The sequence below is a fragment of the Lissotriton helveticus genome, chromosome 2_1, assembly GCF_964261635.1.
Source record: "Lissotriton helveticus chromosome 2_1, aLisHel1.1, whole genome shotgun sequence".
Lineage (NCBI taxonomy): Eukaryota > Metazoa > Chordata > Amphibia > Caudata > Salamandridae > Lissotriton > Lissotriton helveticus.
In genome coordinates, this window is record NC_136059.1 from 438,382,811 (window position 1) to 438,410,037 (window position 27,227).

A 27,227-nucleotide genomic window follows, 5' to 3' on the forward strand; every position below is an offset into this window, starting at 1 on the left:
CATTTTGTAAAGATTTTAAACCTTGGGGCAGATTTATGTTAACTGGCGCATCCCCAGGGATGCGCCAGTTAACATGCGCCACAGTGTGTCACAGCTGCGCCACCCATGGTGCGCCGCATTTATGATGCGGCGCACCATGGGGCAAAAACGGCACAGATGCGTGACGCATCTGTGCCGTAAAGGTGACGCATTGCTGGAGTTGCGTCGCAAGCGCGACGCAGATCCAGCAAGGCTCGGGGGTGCCCCATCTCCACAATGCTACGTCAAGACCTACGCCTGCTTCAAGCAGGCGCAGGCTTTTGACGCAGCATTGGCCTGACAGTGACTGAGTGAAATCTTATAGATTTCACTCAGCCACTTTTGCGAGGCGCACCTGCCCCGGAACGCCCACCCTGCGCCGGAACGCCCACAAGCGGCGCAGGGCTTTACAACGTGACGCATCTGCCTAGATGCGTCACGTTGTAAATCGTTCGTAGGGATGCGCCACGTTTACGCCGCCTTGCGTGACGCAACAGCGGCGTAAACGTGGCGCAAGTGCCTCATAAATCTGCCCCCAAGTCTTTTTATTATTGATGAGATTATATCAAAAGGACCATTAAGTACTTGTTTACTAATGTAAGAGGCGCAGGTCATGTGGAAATTTGAATACGAAGTTTGCTTAAGTGTATTGTCCAGGTCATATTGGAGTCCATCACGTTTTGTTCGCTATGCCGCGTCAGACACCGATCAGTTATTTACAAATTATCCTTGGTCATCCTGCCCCAAAAATAACAGTCCGGTCCAAAGTGCTAGATGTCATTCCCATCCGAATGGAAATTCACACGACCCAGGACTGGTCGTGTGATCATGCAGTAACGCAAAGCATTGAGCTCGGCTATGACTACTAAACACAAGAATTCGTGGTCAGAAGTAAAAGCTTAACCAAAATCATGGCCACCAGACCAGAAGCGGCTGGCAGGGAATGGGGTGGCGGGCCGGGGCGGGGGACAACGACAAAATATAAGAAATAAAAACACTTACCTCCATTCTCACAGCTGCCAGGCGAAGTCTCTCCACCATTGCTTCAACCCGGATGGAGGAAGCACACAGGTTCCCCTAAGCCAATCATAGCGCTGCAATGCAGCATTGTGATTGGTCTGAGCGCCATGGTTCAGTGCTCCGAAAAGGACAGGGAGCCTGGGTATGTTTTCCACCAGGCTGTGCATTACAACCTGGTGTGGAACACGCTAAGTGCTCATGACTGGCCAGCCCAAGATGGGGCTGGCCAGTCACAACCAGTGCACAAACCACTCCTCCCTCTGTGCCACCAGCCCCGCCCTAACCCAGTCCCGAACCTATGAAAATTAAAATAATAATAATGACGTTATTGTCATTTTATTTTTCCAATTTCCTGCTCTGAGGACTTATAACACGGCCACCAACATACGTCATGATAGGTAGGATGTTTTTGGTTGGCCACTGAATCTTATCAGATATAGGGCATGAATTAGAGTTTGGCAGACGAGTTACTATATATATATATATATATATATATATATATATATATATATATATATATATATAGTAACACGTGACAAATATCCCAAATATCTTATTACAAATACCATGAGATATAATGCACTTTTAATAAGGATGAGAGGAAATAGTGAGATCCATGTAAGCCATACCTTCTCTGGGATTCCCTAAACTTCTAGTTTTAGTTTTAAAAATGTTTGGAGTTTAAGAGGAGTGCAATCAATGGACTGTCTGAGGTCTCTGAGATCACTAAAAATAGTTAATTGATATGTGGACCAATTGTTTTGATAATAATGTAGGATCTGTTATTGGTTTGTGAGCAAAAGTTAAATGTGCACCTTTGACTCTTCATGAATATGTGTTCTTCTCACCTGGAGGTCAGATGGGGAAGGGGGATATTTCTTGACCTTGTTCAGGTTCAGAATGCTGATGAATATAATCACCTATGCAAGAGCTATTGGCTTTGCCAATTTGTTTTAGCAATGTTGTACATTGAGTGGCTGCTGTTCAGCATGGCTAAAAGTTAATGGGGTAAAGAAGAGTGACGTGGCGTTGACTGTCACAAACTGGAGTCAGGGCCGTACTGGGCGTAGTGGGCACCGGGTGTTTCCCCGGCGGGCCGCTAGGGTGGGGGCCAATTTTGGTCCGCCTGGGGGCCGTTTTTGTTACAGGGCCTTTTTTGCAGCAAAATCGGCCCTTCACCAAAATCTGCAAATAACGGCCCTGGCAAACAGCTCGGTCTCTCCTAGGGGGGGCGAGCTCTTTGCCAGGGCCGGTTTTGGTTCCCAGTCCGGCCCTGACTGGAGTGGAGTGGAATTTTATGGTGTGGTATAGAGTGGTGTGAAGTGGCGTACAGTAGATTTGAGGGTCGTGGAGATGAATAAAGTGGAGTGTCATGGAGTAGCGTTCAGTGTTGTGGAGTGAGGTAGAAGGAGTACAGTGTCAGCGTGGAAGGTCATAGAGCTGAGTGGCGCAGAGTGGAGTACTGTGTCAGAGTTTAGCAGAGTGTCGTAGGGTGGAGTGGCATAGAGCGTCATGGGGTGGTGTAAAGCAGGTGGAGTGGCTTAGAGGGTATTGCGTAGAGTGGAGTACATTATTGCAGAGTACAGCAGCATAGAGCTGAGTAGATTGTTATGGAGTGGAGGAGCATAGAGTGGAGTGCAGTAGTGTGTCATAGAATAGAGTGGAGTAAAGTGGCATAGAGTGGCATATATGGAGCTGTGTAGAGTGTCTTAGAGTGGCGTAGTATAGTAGAATGGTGTAGAGTGGAGTAAAGTGCTATAGAGTGGAGTAGAGTGTCAGTGGTCGAGAGTGTAATGGAGTAGACTACAGCATCATAGAATGGAGAATTGCAGAGTGGAGTGTCGTAGAGTAGAGTAGAGTGTAGTAGAATGGACAGAGTAGACTAGAGTGAAGTGGCACGAAGTACAGTGGAGCAGGGTAGATTGGCATAGACTGGGTGGTGTAAAGTGCACTACAGTGGGGTAGACTGCAATGGCGCGGAGTGACAAAGGGTGGAGTTGAGTGGCATAGAGTGAAGTGGCATAGAATGGAGTGGTGCAGAGTAGAGTGGAGTAGTGCTGGGTAGAGTAAAGTAGAGCAGGGTAGAATAGAGTTGTGTAGAGTGCAGTGGCAACAAGCGCAGTAGTGTAGAGGGCAGTAGCATAGAGTGTAGTGGTGTAGAGTGTAGTGGCGTAGAGTGTAGTGGCGTAGAGTGTAGTGGTGTATAGTACAGTGGCATAGAGTGCAGTAGAGTGGCATAGAGTTGAGTGGTTCACAGTGGAGTGCAGTGGCATAGAGTAAAGTGGTGTAGAGAGCAGTGGTGTAGAGTGATGTAGTGTTCAGTGGCTTAGAATGCAGTGGCATAGAGTAGAATGTTAAAGATTATAGTGGTGTAAAGTGCAGTGGGGTAAAGTAATTGGCGTAGATGCAGTGGCATAGGCTGCATTGATTTTGAGTAAAGTGATGTAGAGTGAATTGTCATAGAGTGCAGTGGTTTAGAGTAGAGTGGCATAGCGAAGAGTGCAGTAGCGTAGAGTAATGCAGCATAGAGTGCAGTGGCATAAAGTGGAGTGGAGCAGAGTGGAGCAGAGTGGAGCAGAGTGGATTAGAGCGGAGTAGGGTGCAGTGGCATAGAGTAAATTGTTTCCGAGTAGAGTGAAGCAGTGCAGGGTAGAGTATAGAGGTGCAAGGTAGAGGGCAGAGACATAGGGGCATATTACCAACCAATAGAGATAATTTTTGTCTCTAACTTGTTTAGAGACAAATATTATCGCCGCAAATCGGCATGAATATCGCTGAAAAGTCAGCGATATTCATGCATTATCGAGCAAATGCTCTTAGCCATGTTATCCACCTCCCATTGGAAAACATGGCTAAGAACTGCTCAGGGCAGGTGTTAGCTTTTGGAGATATTCGCGCTTAGCGCGAATATCTCCAAAAGTTGGTAATTGGAGATAGCGATGTTAGCGACTGTTTCCAGTCGCTAACATCTTGGCACGCCCACTTTGCATGTCATTAGTGATAAATATCACTGACATGCAAAGCGGGGCCCAAGATGGTCGCTATCTCCTATTAGCTGTCGCTAACTGGTGTTAGCGACAGCTTGGTAATAGGGAGATAATTTTATATCCGCTTTCTTGGCTTTTAAAGCCAAAAAAGCGGAGATAAACCCCCTTGATAATATGCCCTATAGAGTAGTGGCATAGAGTGCAGTTGCATAGAGTTGAGTAGTGTAGTGTTGATTGCAGTGGCATAGAGTGGAGTAGCGCAGAGTGGAGTACAGTGGCATAAAGTGTAAAATAGTTCTCTATATGCATGCCACGGCTCCCTCGGTTGCTGGTATGTTTGATGCCACCTCCCCTGTGTTGCCACGGTCTTCTGTTGATGCCTCTACCTCCTGCCTCCCTGTTCTCTATCTGCCTCCCCCTGACTTCTCCCTCCTTGGCCCGTTTTGCTTCTTCTGCAGCTGTGCTCCACTGCACGCCATTGCTGACCCTAAACCTTAACTGGTGGATTTCTATGCTTTAAAAAATTACTTTTATACCATAACTGCATTTTAACTGTGTTTTTTTCCAAAGAATTTCAGAGTTTTTCAAAACATAATTTATGCTGTTAGAAGCAAACATATTCATGACGTCACTATAACCCTAGCTTTTTTTTAGTGAATTTCAGTTTTTTTTATCATGTTCCACATTGACCTATTTTTGGCACCTCATCCTCTGTTTAAAGTTGACAATGACTGCGCACAGATTTTCGCTGTGTGTAGCAGTGAAAGGTTGATGTCTCTATACACAACTTGTAGTAGAGCTTAAACCTTAGAGCGCATAGCTTTTAGCAGTTTGTAGCAGGGGTTGACTGCAGATCAGGACTTATGGAAAGGCCCGGTATCCTAAGTATTCCAGGAGTAGTATATGCAGACTATTCCCAAAAGCAAATAGCCAAGGCCCACTTTGCAGATCCTTTGACCATGAGTAGTGGGAATTGACTACAGGGCCCGGCAGGCCAGGCCCTAACAGCTCCAGCATCATTTCACTGTGTACAGTAGAGGGTGGGACACAGAGCCTGGTTCTGGCCAGGAACTGCTCCCCTCCATCTGCAGGCGTCCATCCCCCCCGAATATGCACAGCATTTGGTTCTGCAAACCCAGGGTAAGACCAATGGTTTGAAGGCCATAGACTGTAGGAATGAGCTTCTGGTGCTGGCCTCTGTTCTGGCCCTACGTGACATCCTCCTACTTTGTCCACTCCCCATTATGCATGGCCTTTAGCTGTACGCACTAATGGTGTTAGCCACAAGGCCTAGCCTTGCAGACAACCCATTACAGGTAGACAATGTGTTTGTGCTGTATTGATATTTTTTCAGGGTTCTTATTTTGAAAACGTTCTCTATGCTTTTTATTACACTATTAAATTATTGTGTTTTTATCAGGAAACTCTTGTTTTGTAATTTTTAAACTTTTTGTTGTTTAATTCTTCATTTTTTCATAGGCTGATATAAATGTGGATGCGCATTCTTAAACTGGCCATCCATTACCCATGAAATAACCAAAGTGTTCCTCTTCCCTGAACAAATCACCTTTATGTACTGATTGCAATATGTTAAGACTGCAACCAGTGATCCTCTCCCCTCTTGTTCTTGTTCACTTTTGCAGGTTTGTCTTCTCCTTCTCCCTCCTCATGACGCTACCTCCGTATCTCCATTCTTAAGTACTCATTTTGGTAAATGGCATGAAGCTGCTTTATCATGCTGTTCATTCTAAATGAGTATGCACCAGGTTGCTCTCTATGCAGCACATAGTCGTATAATGACCGTGCGACCCGACCTGACTGGCATTAAGTTTCTTTTGACATTAACATCTGCGACGTGATAAAAAATTGCAACACCAAAGATTCTTTCTCTGGGTGACATGCAAAAGCAGAAGCACTAGGGGGCATATTATCAAGCCTGGGCAATAAAATTATCCCCACTTTATCGGCAGGAAACTGCCGCTAATGTGGCGATAATGGGCTTGATAATATGTTCTATGGAATTCCAATCAAAGCTCATGTTAGATGTCCTACCAGGGCATGTAGCACTGTTCTCTGAGCACTAAGAGGAATCAGCCAGAGGATTTTCTTGAGCCACTTGAGAATGAAAAAGTAAGAGCCTGGGAGCTTAGAGACCTGCGGCTTAAGAGAAATATTCTTATCAATGGTGAACCAGAGATTCTTAACCTTATTAACTGGCACGGGTTAAGGCCCCAGAATGACGGGCCAGTGGTTAACTCCCCAAAGTTCAGGATTGCTTCCCAGAATCAGGACTTTGGTTGTATTGCCATTACGTTTTAGGGTGTTTCTGTTCACCCCAAGGGCGACATTAGTTAGGCCTTGCCTGAGTGGGTAAGGATCTTGATTATGAGCATCAGATAGTGAGAAAATAATCTGGGAGTCATCCTCTTATGAAAAAAGTGATGCTAGACTCTTCAATCACTTCCATCAAGGGGCGAAGGTAAATGTTAAAAAGCAGGGGGCTCAATATAGATCCCTATGGAACCCCTGAGGTCAGTGTTAGGGTCATAGATGTATTGTTTGCTGATGATCCAATGCTGGAGTTTATGCTCATCCCAGAGGAAAATCCCCTTGCTCCTGCCAAAATGGTGCACAATTTGGGGGTACTAGAGGATGGTAGACTCCAAATGGAGTCCCAGGGAAACAAAACTGCTAATGTTTGTTTCTCTCTGTTGCGGATGTCACGACAGTGTCAGACTTTGCTCCACGGAATCCGAATGATGCTTACAATGGTCCACCTCCAAACCTCACAACGCCTCTGGTTTTGCATACACAGAGGAGTTGAGCCATTAGGCGAGGGATAAAGAGAACAGGGAAGGGAAAGGGAAGGGTCAGCAGGGAAGGGACATACCTGTAACGACAAAGACAATTTACTTAGACACGTATACATGTACACAGACTACTCTCATATGATCTCGCTAAGGGCTGTTGCATACCTTGGGATACGAAAGGTAAGGGTTCTGACAATGCGTCTCCTCTATCGCCTCTTTATCACCAAAAACAGCCTGTCAGGACACAAACACAGGTCAGAAACCAACATTGCCTTATAACACTAAACTCCATTCCACTAGACCCTGGAGCCCCAACATACCATGACAAAAGGTGAGAGACACACTAGCTAGATTCTAGGTAAGCACAGCAATAGGACTGTACTATGTAAAAGACCAATGGTATCCACAAGGAAAGGGGATGTGCACTGTAACCTTATTGACAGATAACGGCAGTGTGTGGGAAGCAAGAACCACCACACTACGCTCTGTGTTTGCATAAGGTATGGTTCCAATCAATTACCCTTCTCCTCAGGGTCACAACATGTAGATCGTATTGTTTGTGATCAATTAAATGTTTTATCCAAACTACCAGTAGAAATGTCTTTTGACTGCAAAGATTAGGTCACGGTGACGCGTAGATTCGGCCACCACAGCGCCCCACACATACACTATCATAACATTTCCTCCCAGACGATACGAAAACAAAGTTTGCAGTTCCAGTCCCTGCCGAAGTTGGAAATCACTCCGGGGCTGAGAAAACGGTAGCGCGTGGCAGACAACCACCGCGCTCCGCTCCTAACATCCAAAGAACCGAGTGACACTCTGCAGACAGCCGCCCGCTATCGCGTCACTCAGAACGAAAGTCTACCTAGTCTTTTGGTCCCGGCTCCACTCCGACCATTCTATACTGACGCACCTGCCTTCAATGCCCGTACAATGCAGGCGCCAGTCAGTTGAAACCTGACAGTATATCCTCCCCCCCTAGCGCCTACTAGGGCCGGGCCGTCGAGGATATCGACGATGGAAAGATCGGACGGCACCAGGGGCATGGAGGTTCTGCACCGGCTCCCAGGAATCCTCCTCTGCCGAGTATCCTTTCCAAGACGCCAGGTACCACAACACACCCCTCCTGTACTTTGAGTCCTTGATGCTCCGTACCACATACTCATAACCGCCATCACAAAGCACTGGGGGGGGAGCACGCCTTCTGGCTCCGAAAGCTGGTTTGAGAAGATTGCAATGGAACACCGGATGTATCCGCAGAGTGCCGGGTAGCTTTAGCTTGTATGCCACCTGATTTATTCTCTTGATGACAACATATGGACCAATGTATCTGGGGTGAAAGATGCTTCACAATTTGAAACGGATGTTCCTAGTGGAAAGCCAGACTTTGTCCCCTACCTCATAGGAAGGTCCCGCTCTCCGATGTTTATCCTCGAACTTTTTATACTCGGTTTGAGCTTTCTGCAAATGCGCCCTGATCATTTTGTGCATGTCCTGTAACTTGCTCATCTGCCCCAGCACAGTAGGTTGATCGGCTACCCCTTCTGGAATGCAGACAGGAAGTATTCTGGCATCAAAACCATAGATGGCGCAAAAGGGCGACACCCCCAATGAGCAGTGCCAGGCGTTATTGTACGCCACCTCGGCCATCCATAGCAGGGAGACCCATGAGTCCTGAGCCTCAGCCGCATAGCACCTCAGATATTTTTTCAGGGTCTGATTGAGTCTCTCTGTCTGACCATCGGTCTGCGGGTGGAAACTAGTGGAAAGAGAGGACTGAATCTGCATGGCCTGGCACCAGGCTTTCCAGAACCTGGCGATGAATTGCGGGCCCCTGTCCGAGACTATAACCTCTGGCACACCGTGCAAACGAACCACATTGCTCAACAATAACTGGGCTGTTTGACTAGCAGCAGGGAGATTCATGCAGGGAATGAAGTGCCCCATTTTCGTGAGACTGTCTATCACCACCAGAATAGCAGTGTTCCCTTGATCTGGAGGTAGTCCTGTGACAAAGTCAACGCTGATCGTCTGCCAAGGTCTTTTTGGTGTGTGCAGAGGCATCAACAGGCCTTTCTTTTTGCCTGTCTCATTTTTTGCTCTGGCGCATTCCTCGCATGCTCCTACCCAAGTGGTAACATCTCCCCTGATAGACTCCCACCAAAAATGGCGTTGTATCAACATTATAGTCTTTCTCACACCTGAATGCCCGGCCAACAAAGCATCATGGCACCACTCAAACGCCTTCTTTCGTAGTTCTGTACTGGGTAGATACAATTTGTTGTCCTGCATGGGTAGCCCTTGTTTTAACGTGCGACCTCTACCCCTAGCAGCCCACATCACCCAAGCATCTGGAGCTTTTGCTTGGCGGACCAAATCCAAAAAGGTGTCTGCATGGACAACGCAAACCACCTTCCCAGGATGTATAATCGCCTCTAGGGGTTTACCACCAGGAACGCTACCGGCCTGATTCTGCCGGGACAGGGTATCTGCCTTCCTGTTCTCTACCCCCGGTCTATAGGTGATGATGAAGTCATATTCCGAGAAAAACAACATCCACCTCATCTGTCTTTGTGAGAGGTTCCGGGCCGTTTTCATATACTGTAGATTCCTATGATCTGAAAACACTGTGACCGGGAAAGCAGCCCCCCATAGATGTTGATGCCATTCCTGGAAGGCCTTTTTTTGTGGCGAGTAGCTCTTTCTCGGCTACGGTATAATTCATTTCTGCTGTGCTCAACTTTTTTGACATATAAGCTACGGGGTGTAGTTGCCCTGTGACCTGACTCCTCTGTGACAGGATGGCCCCAATCGCAACATCAGATGCGTCCGCCTCCACTATGAATGGGTGTTCTGGTTTGGGATGGGCCAAAATCAGAGCTGTGGTAAAGGCTTTCTTCAAAGTCTCGAAAGCACAATTCGTCTCGGTAGACCATAGGAGGGCCACGCCTTTCCTGAGTAATTTGGACAGTGGAGACGCTACCTGAGAAAACTGCGGAATGAACCTGCGATAGTAATTCGCGAATCCCAGGAAACTCTGAACGTCCTTTACACTTGAGGGAACCGGCCAATCCTGAACCGCCTGAACCTTTCTCTCTGACATCTGTAACCCACAGGGGCTCAGTATCACTCCCAAGAATTCTACCTCCGTCACACTGAATTCACATTTACTCAGTTTACAGAAGAGTTTGTTTTCTCCTAACCTCTGTAGCACCTGAGAAACATGTTGTCTGTGATTCTCGGTCCTTCCTGAGTAAATGAGAATATCGTCTATATAGACGACAACACATACGTCCACGAACTCCTTCAAGACATCGTTAAGGAAATACTGAAATGCCGCCGGGGCGTTACACAGCCCAAACGGCATAACAGTATATTCATATAGCCCATAACGAGTCTTGAAGGCGGTCTTCCACTCGTCCCCCTCTCTGACACGCACTAAATGGTACGCGCCCCTTATGTCCAAACGAGTGTATATTTTTGCATCCTTCACTTGTTCCAACAGGACTGAAATGAGGGGTAATGGATATCTATTACGTACCGTGTTCTTATTTAGTACTCTGTAATCCACACAGGCACGCAAGTCTCCATTCGCTTTTTTAATAAAAAACAAAGGAGAAGCTGCAGGGGATCTGGAGGGCCTGATGAATCCTATCTCAACATAATGATCTAGGTATTCCTTCAAGTGTGCAGTTTCAGGTACAGACAGTGCATAAACTCGACAGGAAGGAAGTGTAGCTCCCTCCACCAGATCTATGCGACAGTCGTATATCCGATGTGGTGCCAGCTGCTCTGCCTGACTTTCACTGAACACATCCCTGAAACAGAGATATTCCGAGGGTAACACAACCTGCTTTTCAGCAGCGGTGGCCACCACTACAGGGATAAACAAGGCTGCTGCCAGCGGTGTCCGGAAGACATTCAGATGCTCCTTGCATTCCTCCGACAAGAACCTGACCTCTTTAGTTTTCCAATTGATCAACGGGTTGTGGTAACTGAGCCACGGCATCCCCAAAATTACCTCGTATTGCGGGGCTTCAATTATGTTGAGGGTTAGTTCTTCTCTATGTAGACCCTCCTGCCCCTTGAATGACAACACTATCTTATCTGTTTGTTCCGTTATGAGACCAGACACCAGAGGTTTCCCATCGACTGCCAGGACTTCCTCAGGGGTCTCTCTAGTCACTCTCACCAAAGACAAAGAGGATACAAAGCTGCTATCGATAAAATTCCCCGTGGCACCGGAGTCTATCATTACCTTAACTGGGTGCGTCTGTAGCTGACTCTCCAAGCTCATGGGGAGAACGATATGCGTCTCCGTATCCTGCAAGGCCAGGACAGTTAGGGAAGGAATTTTCAAAAGTGGAGACTCCCTTGTTACTTCCAGTGGTCTCACAGTATCTGTCTCAGAGGCCCCCACTACAGAAACTGCTATTCTCTTACTACGATTCCATCCTCCTGAGGTTTTTGGTTTTGTGGGACACTCTTTAACGAAGTGCCCCTTCTTCCCACAGTATAAGCACAACCCCAGGGCTCTACGATTCTCTTTTTCTTCCCTAGACAGGGGTGCTCGTACCGCTCTGATCTCCATGGGTTCTGCACTAGCCTCTGAGGAAGACAATGGTTTACGTGCAGAAGGTTCAGACCCAAAAGGAACCCTGTCCCACCTTCTTCTATCTCCACCTCTTTCGCTTATTCTACCATCTAACCTCAAGGTCAGGTTAATCATATCAGTGCATGTAACTGGTTGGGGATCTATCTGGGCGATAACGTCTTTTAGCCCATCTCTTAAACCTTGATAAAAAAGGGACATCCTCTTTTCCTCTGGCCAAGACGTTTCTGCCACCAATCTGTTAAAATCGGTCAAGTAAGACACCAGGTCTCTCCTACCCTGTCTAAGGGTGAGCAATTCCCTGTCTGCGCTGAATGTAGTAGCGCGTCTATCGAATACTCTTTCGAATTCCGCACGAAAAGCGGTCCAATCTGATAAGATGGCATCATTGTTTCGTACTAGGGGTACTGCCCAATTGGCTGCATCCCCTATCAAATAGGAAATGGCAAAAGCCACCCTTAAATGATGATTTGGAAATGAGGCCGGCTTGCAGGAGAAATGCAGCATTATCTGAGTCAAGAAGACTTGGGTTTTCGTCAGATCACCAGAATACCGCTCTGGGCTAGCCAAAGGGATGGGTGGGGGGACAGTCACTTGTACTTGAGAAGCCGATGCATCAAAGGGGTTTCTACTCAACCTATCAACCTTGTCCCTCAAGACAGCCGCCTCTGTTTTAGAAGCAGCCAATTCTTGCTGGACCAACACTAGAGCCTGCAAAACATCCTCCAAAGTAGCCATTACAAGCCTCAAACGGATGAGGTGAAGCGATATTCGTGGGCGTGTAATTCTGTCAGACTTTGCTCCACGGAATCCGAATGATGCTTACAATGGTCCACCTCCAAACGTCACAACGCCTCTGGTTTTGCATACACAGAGGAGTTGAGCCATTAGACGAGGGATAAAGAGAACAGGGAAGGGAAAGGGAAGGGTCAGCAGGGAAGGGACATACCTGTAACGACAAAGACAATTTACTTAGACACGTATACATGTACACAGACTACTCTCATATGATCTCGCTAAGGGCTGTTGCATACCTTGGGATACGAAAGGTAAGGGTTCTGACAATGCGTCTCCTCTATCGCCTCTTTATCACCAAAAACAGCCTGTCAGGACACAAACACAGGTCAGAAACCAACATTGCCTTATAACACTAAACTCCATTCCACTAGACCCTGGAGCCCCAACATACCATGACAAAAGGCGAGAGACACACTAGCTGGATTCTAGGTAAGCACAGCAATAGGACTGTACTATGTAAAAGACCAATGGTATCCACAAGGAAAGGGGATGTGCACTGTAACCTTATTGACAGATAACGGCAGTGTGTGGGAAGCAAGAACCACCACACTCCGCTCTGTGTTTGCATAAGGTATGGTTCCAATCAATTACCCTTCTCCTCAGGGTCACAACATGTAGATCGTATTGTTTGTGATCAATTAAATGTTTTATCCAAACTACCAGTAGAAATGTCTTTTGACTGCAAAGGGTAGGTCACGGTGACGCGTAGATTCGGCCACCACAGCGCCCCGCACATACACTATCATAACATTTCCTCCCAGACGATACGAAAACAAAGTTTGCAGTTCCAGTCCCTGCCGAAGTTGGAAATCACTCCGGGGCTGAGAAAACGGTAGCGCGTGGCAGACAACCACCGCGCTCCGCTCCTAACATCCAAAGAACCGAGTGACAATCTGCAGACAGCCGCCCACTATCGCGTCACTCAGAACGAAAGTCTACCTGACACAGCAGCCGCTGTTGCCGGCCCAATCGTCTCCTCCGACACTCGCCGAACCAAAACGCGACGTGCAGTGTCCTCCGACCACCTCCTCTGAACTCCGGAAACCTGAATTACACGCAACAGGATGCGTGCGGGCAATTCTCTTGTACTTCCTCCACACCAAGGATTCTGGGGGATGTAGTCTTTTAGTCCCGGCTCCACTCCGACCATTCTATACTGACGCACCTGCCTTCAATGCCTGTACAATGCAGGCGCCAGTCAGTTGAAACCTGACAGACAGAGCCTCCCGCTTTTGCCGAAAGATACTCGCTCGCTTGTAGTAAGGAGCGTAATCCTTAGTAGATTGGACTATTGCAATGCTCTGTATTTGGGAGCACCGCAGTACGTCCTACATAGACTGCAGAGAATCCAGTCTATGGCAACAAAGCTGGCATTGAATAGGCAATGTAGGGCCTCTACGACCAGAGCCCTGAGAGACCTACACTGGTTGCCTGTTAAAGAGAGAATCTGTTTCAAATCTCTGTGTATGTGTATAGAGCGGCGCATGACTTGGGCCCGAAAAGGCAGCTCCGCTCCTCTAATGCAAACCTGATAAGGACGACCAGATTTAAGAAAACCAGGATGGGGGCAGAGTCTTTAGCGTGGCAGCCACACGTCTTTGGAATGACCTGCCCCAGACCATCAGACAGGCCAATTCGTTGACCTGTTTCAGAAAGATTCTGAAAATCTGGTTATTTCCAAGGGTGGAAAACTAGATCTTTTACTGCCAGCTTAGGTTTACCAACGTGCTGACTACTCTGAAGTCTAAGCGCCAAAATACCCGCAGGGTGACAGTTTTTTTGCGCTATATAAATTCTTTATACAATACATACAATACAATGAGACCTGAAATGTTCGAATCTTTCAGAAAGGAAGATAGCCACCTCAAGGCAATGCCAAAAATGCCTGAAGCCTCCAATCTGTCCAGAAGAATGGAGTGTGAGACCGTATCGAAAGCCACACTTAGATCCAGGAAGGATAAGGGTGGGCGGTCCCACCAGAATCAAGTTCTTGCCTAAGGATTTCTGTGACTAGTAGGGCAGATTTGGTACTGTGGCCTGCCCTAAACCCAGACTGGGACAAATGCAGAAGATTATAAGCAGTGACTAAGGAAGAGAAGTGAGTGTTAACATGCTTTTCCAGAATTTAGTAAAACAGAAAGTAAAGAAATTTGTTTAAAGTTTGACCAACAATGAGAGTCAAGGTCACTCTTCTGGAGCAGAGGGAGTACCAAAGCATGCTTCCAATTCTGAAGTACCTCACCTGTGATCAAGGAAGAGTTAAGGAGATCCAGAACTACTGTGAGGGTAGCCTCATCCAACAATCTAAGTTTTGATGATGGGAGGGGATCAAGCAGAGAGCCAGACTTGATGGTAGCCAGTAAAGTTTGAAGTAGTGCTAAGTCCAAAAGGGGCCAGGCCCCGATTTCCAACTGCTTGTCTGACTTAACTGTGGGCTGACAGTCAAAAGGGTGACAGCGATTAACGGTGTCACTAACATGGGAGCATCTGCTTCTAATTGCCAGTGAATTAGCTCTACTTTGCTTAGAAAAAAGGAGGCAAGCTCGTCACACTGTTGTTGAGAGAGGGAGGGGGTGGTGTGAGCATGCCAGCTGCAGACAGATCATTTACTACTTTAAACAGAGTCTTTTGACAGTGTTGGGTGTTGGTAATCAATTCTTTATAGTAGCCTGTCCATGCAGATGTGCAGGAGGCATGATATTTTTTCAAGGCAGCTACATATTCTGCCTTGGCTTTGGGTGCACAGTGCTTCCTCCGACCCCTTTCAAGGGACTTACAGCCCTTTTTTGTGTGCAAAGGGGGACAGAAGAAATAGTCTGCCTTGTTTTTTAGATGGTTGAGGCAGAATTGAATCTGTAGCCATTTCAAGCCAGTGATGTACAGCGATTTGATCAGTATCCGGTGTGGAACCAAGTGTGGGGATGATATGTAAAAGTAGTTTGTTTAGTTCCATTATGTCCAATTTAGCACAATGCCTGTTCTACGTTGCCGTGTAGACCAAGTAAAGGAAGAGATGGGAACTGTGATATTAAAAGGTACTGCATAATGATCAGTCCAACACAGTTGGAGCAGGGGGTCGACAGAGAGGGAGAAGAGGATGGAGAAGATGGGGTCCAGGACATGACCCTCAGTGTTGGTGGAGGCAGAGTTCAGAAGAGAATGATTAAGTGCTCCCAAATCATCTATGACGCTTAAGGATAGCTTATTTTTGGGGTCCTCAAGATGCAAATTGATGTCTCCAAGCTAAGTAAAATTAGCTGCCTGTAAGATATGTAGAGTCAGATTGTCTGGTAAAACCGTGCACCAATTACTGGGGGGCCCTGGGGGATGGTAAATAAAAGCCCCTGAAAGCGTAAATTTAGGCGAGACAAGAAGGGAAAAATGTGGAGCCTCGCAATTAGGGATTTGTGGGTCTTTAATATTGCCTTTGTGTTCCTTTTTAGGTTTTCTAGGTTTTCTTTTATTGGTATCAGTATAAAACTTGTACAGTACATTGCCATCAGGAATCCACAAAAAAGAAAAAAAAACAAAGGACCAGCCGCATCTCTGTTTTGAATAACACATCTCGTTACCCCCTAGGTTACTCTGTTCAAACCGGAGTCCTTGTAGAGTGCCGCTGTTGGAATTTGTGTTTCCAAGCAAAGAGCTCACACGAAGCCAAGTGTACAGTAACAGTATTAACAAACCCCCACTCGCTCCTGGAAACTCCCCCCTCCCAACCAGTGTGCTGATTTACGTGAAGCGAATGGCTCGTGGGTGTAGTGCGCTCACTGCGCCTCTGTTTCGGATTCAGTGGTGACTTGGCTAGTGTCTGTCAGGCGTAATAGACAGAGGTACCTTGGACACGTTATTTCGTTAAATTCCTGGACAGAAGTGTTAGCAGCGGTTGCCAGACCGTGTGGAATGTAGCAGTGTACTGTGTGAGTGTGGCTTGAATGCGTTCCATCCCAAGTGTATGCCAAAGTCTATGCAGCCAGCCCGTGTGTGTAGGCCGTGTATTGGTCCCCCAGAGAATGTGCTGGGTTGCTGCTTGTAGTGCTAGTCCCATTTATCGTCCCCTGACGGACTTCAGCGGGTCGGTGAGTGGTTTCCGGAGTCCTAGTATGGTGTAGGCCGGGAACCTAGGAATGTCAGTATCTAGGGAACTATCAATGTCGTTAAGGACCGTCGACCAATACCCTTTGACTTCCGTGCATTCCCACAGGAGGTACGTCAACGTGCCTTCTGCACCGCACCCTCTCCAACAAGATGGGCTCTGGGACGGATTGCCTCTATGCAGCCTAGCCGGGGTGAGATACCAGTACGCGGCGATCTTCGCAGCTGTCTCTCTGCCCGCTGTAATCCTAGCCGTGTGGTTGGCCCTATAATATATGGATTGCCAGTCTCGGAACGTCAGAGTCCTCCCTAGTTCTTTTTCCCAGCGCCTCTGTCCAGCCGAGTGCTGTATCTCGGGGGGTGGGGAGAGCATCTAGTAGAGATCGGTAATCAGGCCGCGATCGGATTCTTTTGTGACCAACCATCTCTCAAAGTTGGACAGGCATCTGCCTACCAAGGGCCCAATCTCGGGTTGTGTGAGCCAGTGTCTGATTTGAAAATATTGAAAGAGCTGTGGCGATGTGACATCATAGGTTTGGGACACTGTGGAGAGTGGCATAAAGCCCTCTAAGTCAAAAAGATGCCCCGCCGATCGACAGCTAGTGCCTCTCCATTGAGGAAACGACCGGTCACTGGTGCCCGGAGGGAAGTCAGGGTTGTCCAGTAAAGGAGTTAGCGTCGAAGGGAAAGATGTGAGCTCCCTTCTAGTGGCCACTGAATCCCAAACCTCCAATACGGTTCGCGTGATGGGTGATTTCTGAAGAAACCGCGGCCTATGTGTGCGGCGAAGGAAGGGTATTTTCCACAAAGAGGTCTGGCCATTGCCCTATCTTGGAAGAGCCATATCTACTCTGATTCGGGCCTGTACCACTCCACCAGAAACCTCAGCTGCGCCGCCTGTGTGTATTGATGGAGATTGGGGATCCCCAGGCCCCCCTCGTCCATCTTCCGGTAAGCTAGTTGTTTGTTCATTCTTAGTGTCTCCCCCCCCAGATAAATTGTGTATTGCTGTCTGCAACGATGTAATAGTTTCGGCCGTGGGGAACATGGGAATGGTCTGGAAGATATATAATATCTTGGGGAGCGCCGACATTTTCACAGCTGCAATTCTCCCCAGCAGCGACAGCGGTTGCTTCTTCCAGCACCCTAGATCACTATGGATTTGCGCTGGGACTCTGGTATAGTTCAAAGTTACCGTCTGTTCTGTTGACGGTGTGAGGGTGATGCCCAGGTATGGGATCTGCGTTTGCGTTCGCAGCCCCCCCCGTACATGTGTATTGCATGGTGAAGGTGGGCATTTTTGCCCAGTGGTAGTAGCAGCGATTTCCCTTTGTTCACCTTAAGGCCAGACACTCTGCCGAAGGCGTTAAGTTCCTCTAGGAAAGCCGGGACCGATCGCTCGGGGCTGTCAAGTGCCGCTAGGATGTCATCAGCGTATAGGCCGATTGGATGAGGTTCCCCGCCAAATGTAATCCCTTGGATGACGGGGTTGTTGCTCACCCTCTGTGCTAGCGGCTCGATATAAAGCGCAAATAGGAGGGGGGAGAGGGGGCATCCCTGCCTAGTGCCGCGTTGTATTTCGAAGGGACTGGAGCATTGACCATTGAGACGGATCCGCGCCGGTGGACGGAGATAACAGCTCGTAATCCATGTTTGGAAGCGTTCTCAGACTCCGAAGTGTGTCAGAATCTTCCCTAGAAAGTTCCAATCGACCCGATCGAATGACTTCTCAGCATCGATAGCTAGGAGTACTGAGTCTGACTGTTGGAAATGGGCTTTGTCGATTAAGTGGAGGACGCGTTTGGTATTATCGCTACATTGTCTTCCGGGGATAAAGCCCGATTGGTCCGTATCTATGATCCCGGGAGCCAAGTTCCAAGCCTCGAAGCCAACACTCCCGTGAAGAGTTTCAGGTCAAGATTAAGTAGGGAAATCGGACGATAGGCGGAGCACTGAGTGGGATCTTTGCCCGGCTTAGGCAGCACTAACATGTCTGCCTCCAAAACATCAGCTGGGATGAAGCCGGGGCCCTGGAACAAATTGAAAAGTTTTGTATGAATCGGGGCGAGTATCGTACAGAATGTCTTATAGAAACCGGCGGAGTACCCGTCCGGACCCGGTGCCTTTAGGGGTTTAAGGCGGGAAATAGCACTGATTACCTCCTCAATTCGTATAGGTTCGTCTAGGGAGCTTCTGGCCGCCGCATTCAACGCCGTGGTAGCTACACCACGTAAGTAGGTTTCGGCGCTGTTTTCCGGCGTGTGATCCGCCTTGTAGAGTGACACGTAGTAGTCCCTAAACGCCCCTGCCATTTGTGCCTTATCATGGATTTCCTTCCCATCTCCATTACATGAGGTCGAAATTTTTGAGCGCTGAATTTTGGCCCTCAGCGCGCTCGCGAGGGGGCGTCCCGTCTTGTTCCCCCTACATAGTATGCGTGTCGTAACCTAAGAGCTGCGTATTCTGCCTGATCTATATCTAGGCTCGCCAGCTGGGTTCTAGCAACCTTCAATTATTTTCAGATTCTAGGGGCGCCTGTGCGGCTATGCACTTGCTCCAACTCCACTACCTTGGATGTCAGGGACTCTCGGCTTTACGATCTTTGGTTTCCGCTGCTGTGATGGCGATAATTTCTCCCCTCACTACTGCCTTCAACGCCCCCCAATCCGCAGTCATGGGTGTATCTGGACGGTCATTGACCTCTAGGTAATCGGTAATGCTTTTATGGAGTTGCTGGACTATCGCCGGGCGCTGCAGAAGAGGTTACCTCAACCTCCATCGACCTTGTGGCTTCTTAATGGTAGGAATTCTAAGTGTGATTTCCACGGCGTCGTTGTCGGAAATGGCTGCTGGACAGATATCAATGTCAGCCACTCGGGGTTCCAACTCAGTGGTGCCTATGAAGTGGTCCAGTCTGGCATACGTACGGTGCACGTGGGAATAAAACATGTAGTGTGATGTGTCAGGGTGTTTAGCTCGCCAGATGTCCCTCAGCCCTCTCTGTGCCAACCACTCCCTCCCTGCCGCCGACATTGCGCCTGTGTTGCCAAAGCGGTGACCTGATCTGTCTTTCTCTTTGTCCATCACCAAATTGAGTTCCCCCCCTAGGAGTAGGAAGGGATCATGAGAGCGCAGGGCCTCCGACAGGGCGTTTTTTAGAAAAGGATCCTGGCCAAAAGTGGGGGCATAGAGGGAGCCCACTGTCATTGCCATGTTACCTATTGTAAAACAGTGTGCTAGAAGCCTTCCTTTGATCTCCCCCACCCTGTCCCTGACCTGTCCGCGGAAGTTCCTAGCAACTAGGAACGCTACTCCCGCTTTCGTGTCAGGTGTGGAGGAAAAAAACTGTTGAGGGGATGCTCGGGATTTCATCCTATGGCACTTCTTCGCCTGTGGACTGTTCCATCTCCTTTATGGCTGCCACTCTCTTGCCCAAGCCATCCACATCTCGGCTAAGTTCACGATGTTCACCTGCCATTTCCTGCTTTAGCGTTTGAAAGTCTTCTCGCAGGGAATTAAACAAGGATTTGAGAAAGGATTTGGTTATGGGTACCTCATCATCCCCCTGGTCCACGGGTGGCTTGGGTGGCGGAGAGGGGAGAGTCTTGTTGCCTTTGGGAGGGCCCTTGATGAGCATGTCGGTAAGGGTGTGGCTACCCCGCCTCCCTGAGTTGGCCATGGTCATCGCTGGTCACGTTGTCGCCTTTTCAGGATGCTGGGGGCGTCGGAGACTCTTGTGGCCTGCTTGTGTGCAGGGAGAGGTGGCCCGGCTAGAATTTAGGGTGCTGTAGACGATGGTGCTATGGGGGTGCAGCCTCGACCGCCGTCCCCGACCCCCTCGCGAGTACGGGCTGTAGCTGGGGCCCAATCACCAGGAGTGTGTTTCAGGGAAATAACTGTCCTGCCTGGGCATACAAGGCCGCCCCCGGCTCTCCAAGAGGGATCTCCTCTATTCCGCCTCTCGTGGGCTAGGGTGGTACATGGGCGGGAGGAATGGTCCTAGTATGGAAGAAATCCCCGATGCAAACAGGGCGCGCCCCTCAGGGGAGCGGCAACTCCGGCCTGTTCGAACCGCCTGAAGATATGTCTCCCCAAGTCTCTTAAGGGTCTGTCTCGTTGTCAGCAGGTCTTACTGATTCCCTTCAATGATGGCAGTGCCCCACACTCACCAAATGCTCCCGCTGGTGCCTCTTATTATACCCGGGTGTTTTGGAGGGCTCTTGCTCCTGTCCACCCCTTACTATTGCTGGGCACAGATGGATAGCTCTCCTGACCTCCCTCACCACCGCCGCGAGCTGAAGCAGTTCTTTGTGTGTCGTGGCCACGACTTAGGCTGCGCGCCTTACAGTTCTTAGAGCTGTCTGCCACTCGCTGCGTCGAATTCTCCTGCTGTAGGGGGGCGATCCCTACCCATGAGTGGTGGTCCACCGCCCCAGACTCTCCCCCTCTTGGTGCCCCGAGGACCCTCATGTCCCGGGTAAATGCCCACTTTCTCTGGGTACTGGTGGGCAGAGGACCTCGCTCTCCCTCTCCTTTAATGCGCGTCAGTAGCAGGCTGGGCCACCACTAAGACCGTCGTGTAGGCCGCTAAGCCGCGGCCTAGAGTTTGGTGGCAGCCCGGGTCCGCTGGTACAGTTCTCGGCGGCCCCCGTCGCCCGCCTCTTCTCCCCTCGCTGCAGCGGGGGGAAAGCTCCTCACCTCAGCTCTACGGGAGGTTCCGTGGTTGCCGGTGTTGAAAGTTTAGTTGGGGCTTATGTTGAGGTCCGTGTCCCGCTCTTGGGCGGCAGGCCTAGACGCCTGAGCCTCGATTTTCACGGCACTCTCAAGAGGTCCCCCCGCAGACTGCTCACGGTGGCCACCACCACCCCCCACCGGTCCTTCTCGCCGCCTCACGTGCCGGAGCACCAGACCCGATCACGCTTCCACTCCAAGGTGGGGGTCGGGGACCGCAGCAGAGCGCCACCGGGCACAGTGGCAACAATGGGCCAGGGTGACCACCTCTCCCTCTACCGTCTCACGCAGCCGCCATGTTGTGGTTGCCAAGCACGGACCGCTACTCCGGCTTTGCAGCGTTCCTCCTCACCCCAGGCGGCTCTCAGGTCGATTACCTCTGTTCTTATTCACCCGTGGCCCAAAACCTCACCAGGCTGGGGTACTGCAGCGATATTAGGGCCAATTAAGGGGACCTGGAGCGGGGAGCCTCAAGGTCTTGCTGCCGCTCAGGTCGCCATCTTGGCCACGCCCCCTTGGTGTTCCTTTTTAAAAATATTGGCAATGCCTATTCTGCGTGGTCTGTATCCCAATAAGTCTTAAAATAGCAGGGAGAGCAAAAATGATATCAGGTGAGGAGCCATCATGGAGCCACGTTTCAGTTAAGACGACTATATCCGGGTCCATATCACAAAGGAAATTAAATTAATAAGTCAAATTTTTGGGAAGGAAGCGACAATTTAAATTTAAACACCTGAGAGTTTTGAGCAAGGGAGAGACAGCAGGTCCTTAGCACTGGGCTGAAATGCCGCCTCCTGATCAGGGGATGCTGGTACCACCTTAGAAGGAGAATAGGCTGTCTATTTGAACTGACAATGCATGCAAAGGTATTGATGTGCCTCCCGAGCGAAGGTCTGACATAAGGCCTTGAGTGTGGTCCTTAAATTGTGGAGGGCTAGTGAAGTATAGACTTTAGGAGCTGGTTGGGAAAAACCATGGTCTCTGGCCCCTGGCTCCAGCCGGAAGCAGACTGACACAGGCGGGCTTGTCTAAGGCGTTCCTTCGGAGTGCCAGCGTCACACCCACTGTGCGCATCCGCCACTGCATTGATTTAAGTAGGCAAACAGAAAGAAGAAAACTAGAATGCTGCCTGCCCAGAAGTACTATGGCGGATGTGATGTAAGCATGACCTCTGCCCTCCACACAATCAGCTCTGCAGCTGTGATGGACCGGAGCAAGAGGCAAGGAGAGAGCAAGAGGAGCAAGAGGCAAGGAGAGAGCTTTGAAACACCACAAGTAAAAGATGTTATAAATATTTAAAAGTGCTAAAATAAAGGAAGATTTAAAAGAATAAAAATCCTTAGCAAAAGTGTCCCACCATGAAGGAGCATAAGCAGAGCGGCGTCAGCAGACTCTGACACTCTACGCTGTGCGTCCGCACCTGCATTGATTTAAGTAGGCAAAAAGGAAGAAAAAAACTAGAGATCCAACTCATTGTTATTGGATTTGCTAAGAGGAACTTGAAACTTAGGACTCTAATCGTCTATTTCAATTTGTCCACCTACAAAGTCTTTTTGGAGTTACAGTACCTGAATAGGTATCTCGATTCCAAGTGTGTCTCTGGTGCTGAGGACGATTTCTGAATCCTTGCACATCATTGGAAAAATTAGATTGGTTCCTGTGACTATAATATTCCACATTTGAATAGTTCTTCCACTTATTATATGTATCACTCCACTCCTTTGCGACAGCATGTTCACAGCAAAGAAGACTAGCCTACTTTTTTTAGCTGTAATTTCTTTTTTTAAGTTTGACAAAAGTCATGGCCACTGGACTTATAACACGCCCACCAAGACATGTGATGATAGGAAGGATGTTTTTGGGGCTAAAAAGGTTCATTCCACTAATAGCAATTACTTCTAGGCAGGATGACTGTAGGAGAGTAGGGTCTGCTTTCCTATTGGCACCCCATTTTTTGCTTTTTGCTTCAATGGTTTTCGACTTAGATGTGGCTGTGGGCCTGCTAATCAGACCCACAGCCCTGCTGTTCTCTCTCTAAATTCACACCATGTACTTTAGGTACATCACCAATTGGAAATTGGGTCACTCTTGTGAGTCCCTGTACACTGTACCATAGGTACCCAGGGCATAGGTGCACCCAAGGCCTACCAGGGGCTGCAGCATATCTTTTGCCACCCCTGGCTGGCCATCCAAACTGACACAACTGGCTGATCACTCAGCTGGGGCAAGGTCGTGTAATCACCTCTTGCTTAGATATAGTGTACCTATATCTAACCTTATATCTAGACACATATACACCTATAAGTCACTCCTATGGCAGGCCTTAACAATCCTGGAGGCAGAGTGCTTGGTTTTATGTGAGATGGTGCTCTAGAATGACCTGAGCCTGTCTGCAGCTTTCGGATCCGTGTCCTTATAGCTGTTCTAGGATATAGCCATACCATATACTCTTAAGTGCATTATGAACCTCGCGGTGAAATGCTAACTTTAGTTTGGCTTTATCAAAACATGTTGTGTAAGGTGTCATACGCTTTGAAATGCTGCCCCCTCGCCAGTTCTGGTGACTGGGGTAGCATTCCACCCTTCTAGAGGGAGGAGACATGTTGTTCCTACTAATCCCGGTTAAAGTTAACCAGAGCCTCAGCATCACAAAATGGATGCTGCTGCCACAGACACAAGTCTGACCTGCTGCTGGGAGTCCTTCCAGCGAGGGAGGCTTGGACAAAAGGTTTCCTGTCTTGGGAGGTGCTAGCATCACCGCAGACAGGCTATAGTGTATTGGATACAGAAAAGGGGGTGGTGATGAACAGAGTGTCTGAATTAAGCAGACCACTCTTACCCAGTCCAAAGATCAGGGCTTGATCCATCACCGTTATTTATCTCACTGCCCCATCCCAGCTCAGAACCTGGCTATATGCAAATTAGTCAGTCCCTGGCCCAGTGCATCATGGGAACAGGGCAGACCAAACTACAAAGCCAATTCTTCACCAGAAAGGAGACAAGCTACCGGGGACCGGTTTCTGGCATTTCAGCCTCTTCGGCCCGGCTTGCTTGAATCCTGATGGAGCAGTGAGAAAGGGACTCATGTCTGAGTATACCCTGCCACACCTATAGTGGCCAAAAACGATACAGAAAAGGGGGTGGTGATGAACAGAGTGTCTGAATTAAGCAGACCACTCTTACCCAGTCCAAAGATCAGGGCTTGATCCATCACCGTTATTTATCTCACTGCCCCATCCCAGCTCAGAACCTGGCTATATGCAAATTAGTCTGTCCCTGGCCCAGTGCATCATGGGAACAGGGCAGACCAAACTACAAAGCCAATTCTTCACCAGAAAGGAGACAAGCTACCGGGGACCGGTTTCTGGCATTTCAGCCTCTTCGGCCCGGCTTGCTTGAATCCTGATGGAGCAGTGAGAAAGGGACTCATGTCTGAGTATACCCTGCCACACCTATAGTGGCCAAAAACGATACAGAAAAGAGGGTGGTGATGAACAGAGTGTCTGAATTAAGCAGACCACTCTTACCCAGTCCAAAGATCAGGGCTTGATCCATCACCGTTATTTATCTCACTGCCCCATCCCAGCTCAGAACCTGGCTATATGCAAATTAGTCTGTCCCTGGCCCAGTGCATCATGGGAACAGGGCAGACCAAACTACAAAGCCAATTCTTCACCAGAAAGGAGACAAGCTACCGGGGACCGGTTTCTGGCATTTCAGCCTCTTCGGCCCGGCTTGCTTGAATCCTGATGGAGCAGTGAGAAAGGGACTCATGTCTGAGTATACCCTGCCACACCTATAGTGGCCAAAAATGATACAGAAAAGGGGGTGGTGATGAACAGAGTGTCTGAATTAAGCAGACCACTCTTACCCAGTCCAAAGATCAGGGCTTGATCCATCACCGTTATTTATCTCACTGCCCCATCCCAGCTCAGAACCTGGCTATATGCAAATTAGTCTGTCCCTGGCCCAGTGCATCATGGGAACAGGGCAGACCAAACTACAAAGCCAATTCTTCACCAGAAAGGAGACAAGCTACCGGGGACCGGTTTCTGGCATTTCAGCCTCTTCGGCCCGGCTTGCTTGAATCCTGATGGAGCAGTGAGAAAGGGACTCATGTCTGAGTATACCCTGCCACACCTATAGTGGCCAAAAACGATACAGAAAAGGGGGTGGTGATGAACAGAGTGTCTGAATTAAGCAGACCACTCTTACCCAGTCCAAAGATCAGGGCTTGATCCATCACCGGTATTTATCTCACTGCCCCATCCCAGCTCAGAACCTGGCTATATGCAAATTAGTCTGTCCCTGGCCCAGTGCATCATGGGAACAGGGCAGACCAAACTACAAAGCCAATTCTTCACCAGAAAGGAGACAAGCTACCGGGGACCGGTTTCTGGCATTTCAGCCTCTTCGGCCCGGCTTGCTTGAATCCTGATGGAGCAGTGAGAAAGGGACTCATGTCTGAGTATACCCTGCCACACCTATAGTGGCCAAAAACGATACAGAAAAGGGGGTGGTGATGAACAGAGTGTCTGAATTAAGCAGACCACTCTTACCCAGTCCAAAGATCAGGGCTTGATCCATCACCGTTATTTATCTCACTGCCCCATCCCAGCTCAGAACCTGGCTATATGCAAATTAGTCTGTCCCTGGCCCAGTGCATCATGGGAACAGGGCAGACCAAACTACAAAGCCAATTCTTCACCAGAAAGGAGACAAGCTACCGGGGACCGGTTTCTGGCATTTCAGCCTCTTCGGCCCGGCTTGCTTGAATCCTGATGGAGCAGTGAGAAAGGGACTCATGTCTGAGTATACCCTGCCACACCTATAGTGGCCAAAAACGATACAGAAAAGGGGGTGGTGATGAACAGAGTGTCTGAATTAAGCAGACCACTCTTACCCAGTCCAAAGATCAGGGCTTGATCCATCACCGTTATTTATCTCACTGCCCCATCCCAGCTCAGAACCTGGCTATATGCAAATTAGTCTGTCCCTGGCCCAGTGCATCATGGGAACAGGGCAGACCAAACTACAAAGCCAATTCTTCACCAGAAAGGAGACAAGCTACCGGGGACCGGTTTCTGGCATTTCAGCCTCTTCGGCCCGGCTTGCTTGAATCCTGATGGAGCAGTGAGAAAGGGACTCATGTCTGAGTATACCCTGCCACACCTATAGTGGCCAAAAACGATACAGAAAAGGGGGTGGTGATGAACAGAGTGTCTGAATTAAGCAGACCACTCTTACCCAGTCCAAAGATCAGGGCTTGATCCATCACCGTTATTTATCTCACTGCCCCATCCCAGCTCAGAACCTGGCTATATGCAAATTAGTCTGTCCCTGGCCCAGTGCATCATGGGAACAGGGCAGACCAAACTACAAAGCCAATTCTTCACCAGAATTGAGACAAGCTACCGGGGACCGGTTTCTGGCATTTCAGCCTCTTCGGCCCGGCTTGCTTGAATCCTGATGGAGCAGTGAGAAAGGGACTCATGTCTGAGTATACCCTGCCACACCTATAGTGGCCAAAAACGATACAGAAAAGGGGGTGGTGATGAACAGAGTGTCTGAATTAAGCAGACCACTCTTACCCAGTCCAAAGATCAGGGCTTGATCCATCACCGTTATTTATCTCACTGCCCCATCCCAGCTCAGAACCTGGCTATATGCAAATTAGTCTGTCTCTGGCCCAGTGCATCATGGGAACAGGGCAGACCAAACTACAAAGCCAATTCTTCACCAGAAAGGAGACAAGCTACCGGGGACCGGTTTCTGGCATTTCAGCCTCTTCGGCCCGGCTTGCTTGAATCCTGATGGAGCAGTGAGAAAGGGACTCATGTCTGAGTATACCCTGCCACACCTATAGTGGCCAAAAACGATACAGAAAAGGGGGTGGTGATGAACAGAGTGTCTGAATTAAGCAGACCACTCTTACCCAGTCCAAAGATCAGGGCTTGATCCATCACCGTTATTTATCTCACTGCCCCATCCCAGCTCAGAACCTGGCTATATGCAAATTAGTCTGTCCCTGGCCCAGTGCATCATGGGAACAGGGCAGACCAAACTACAAAGCCAATTCTTCACCAGAAAGGAGACAAGCTACCGGGGACCGGTTTCTGGCATTTCAGCCTCTTCGGCCCGGCTTGCTTGAAT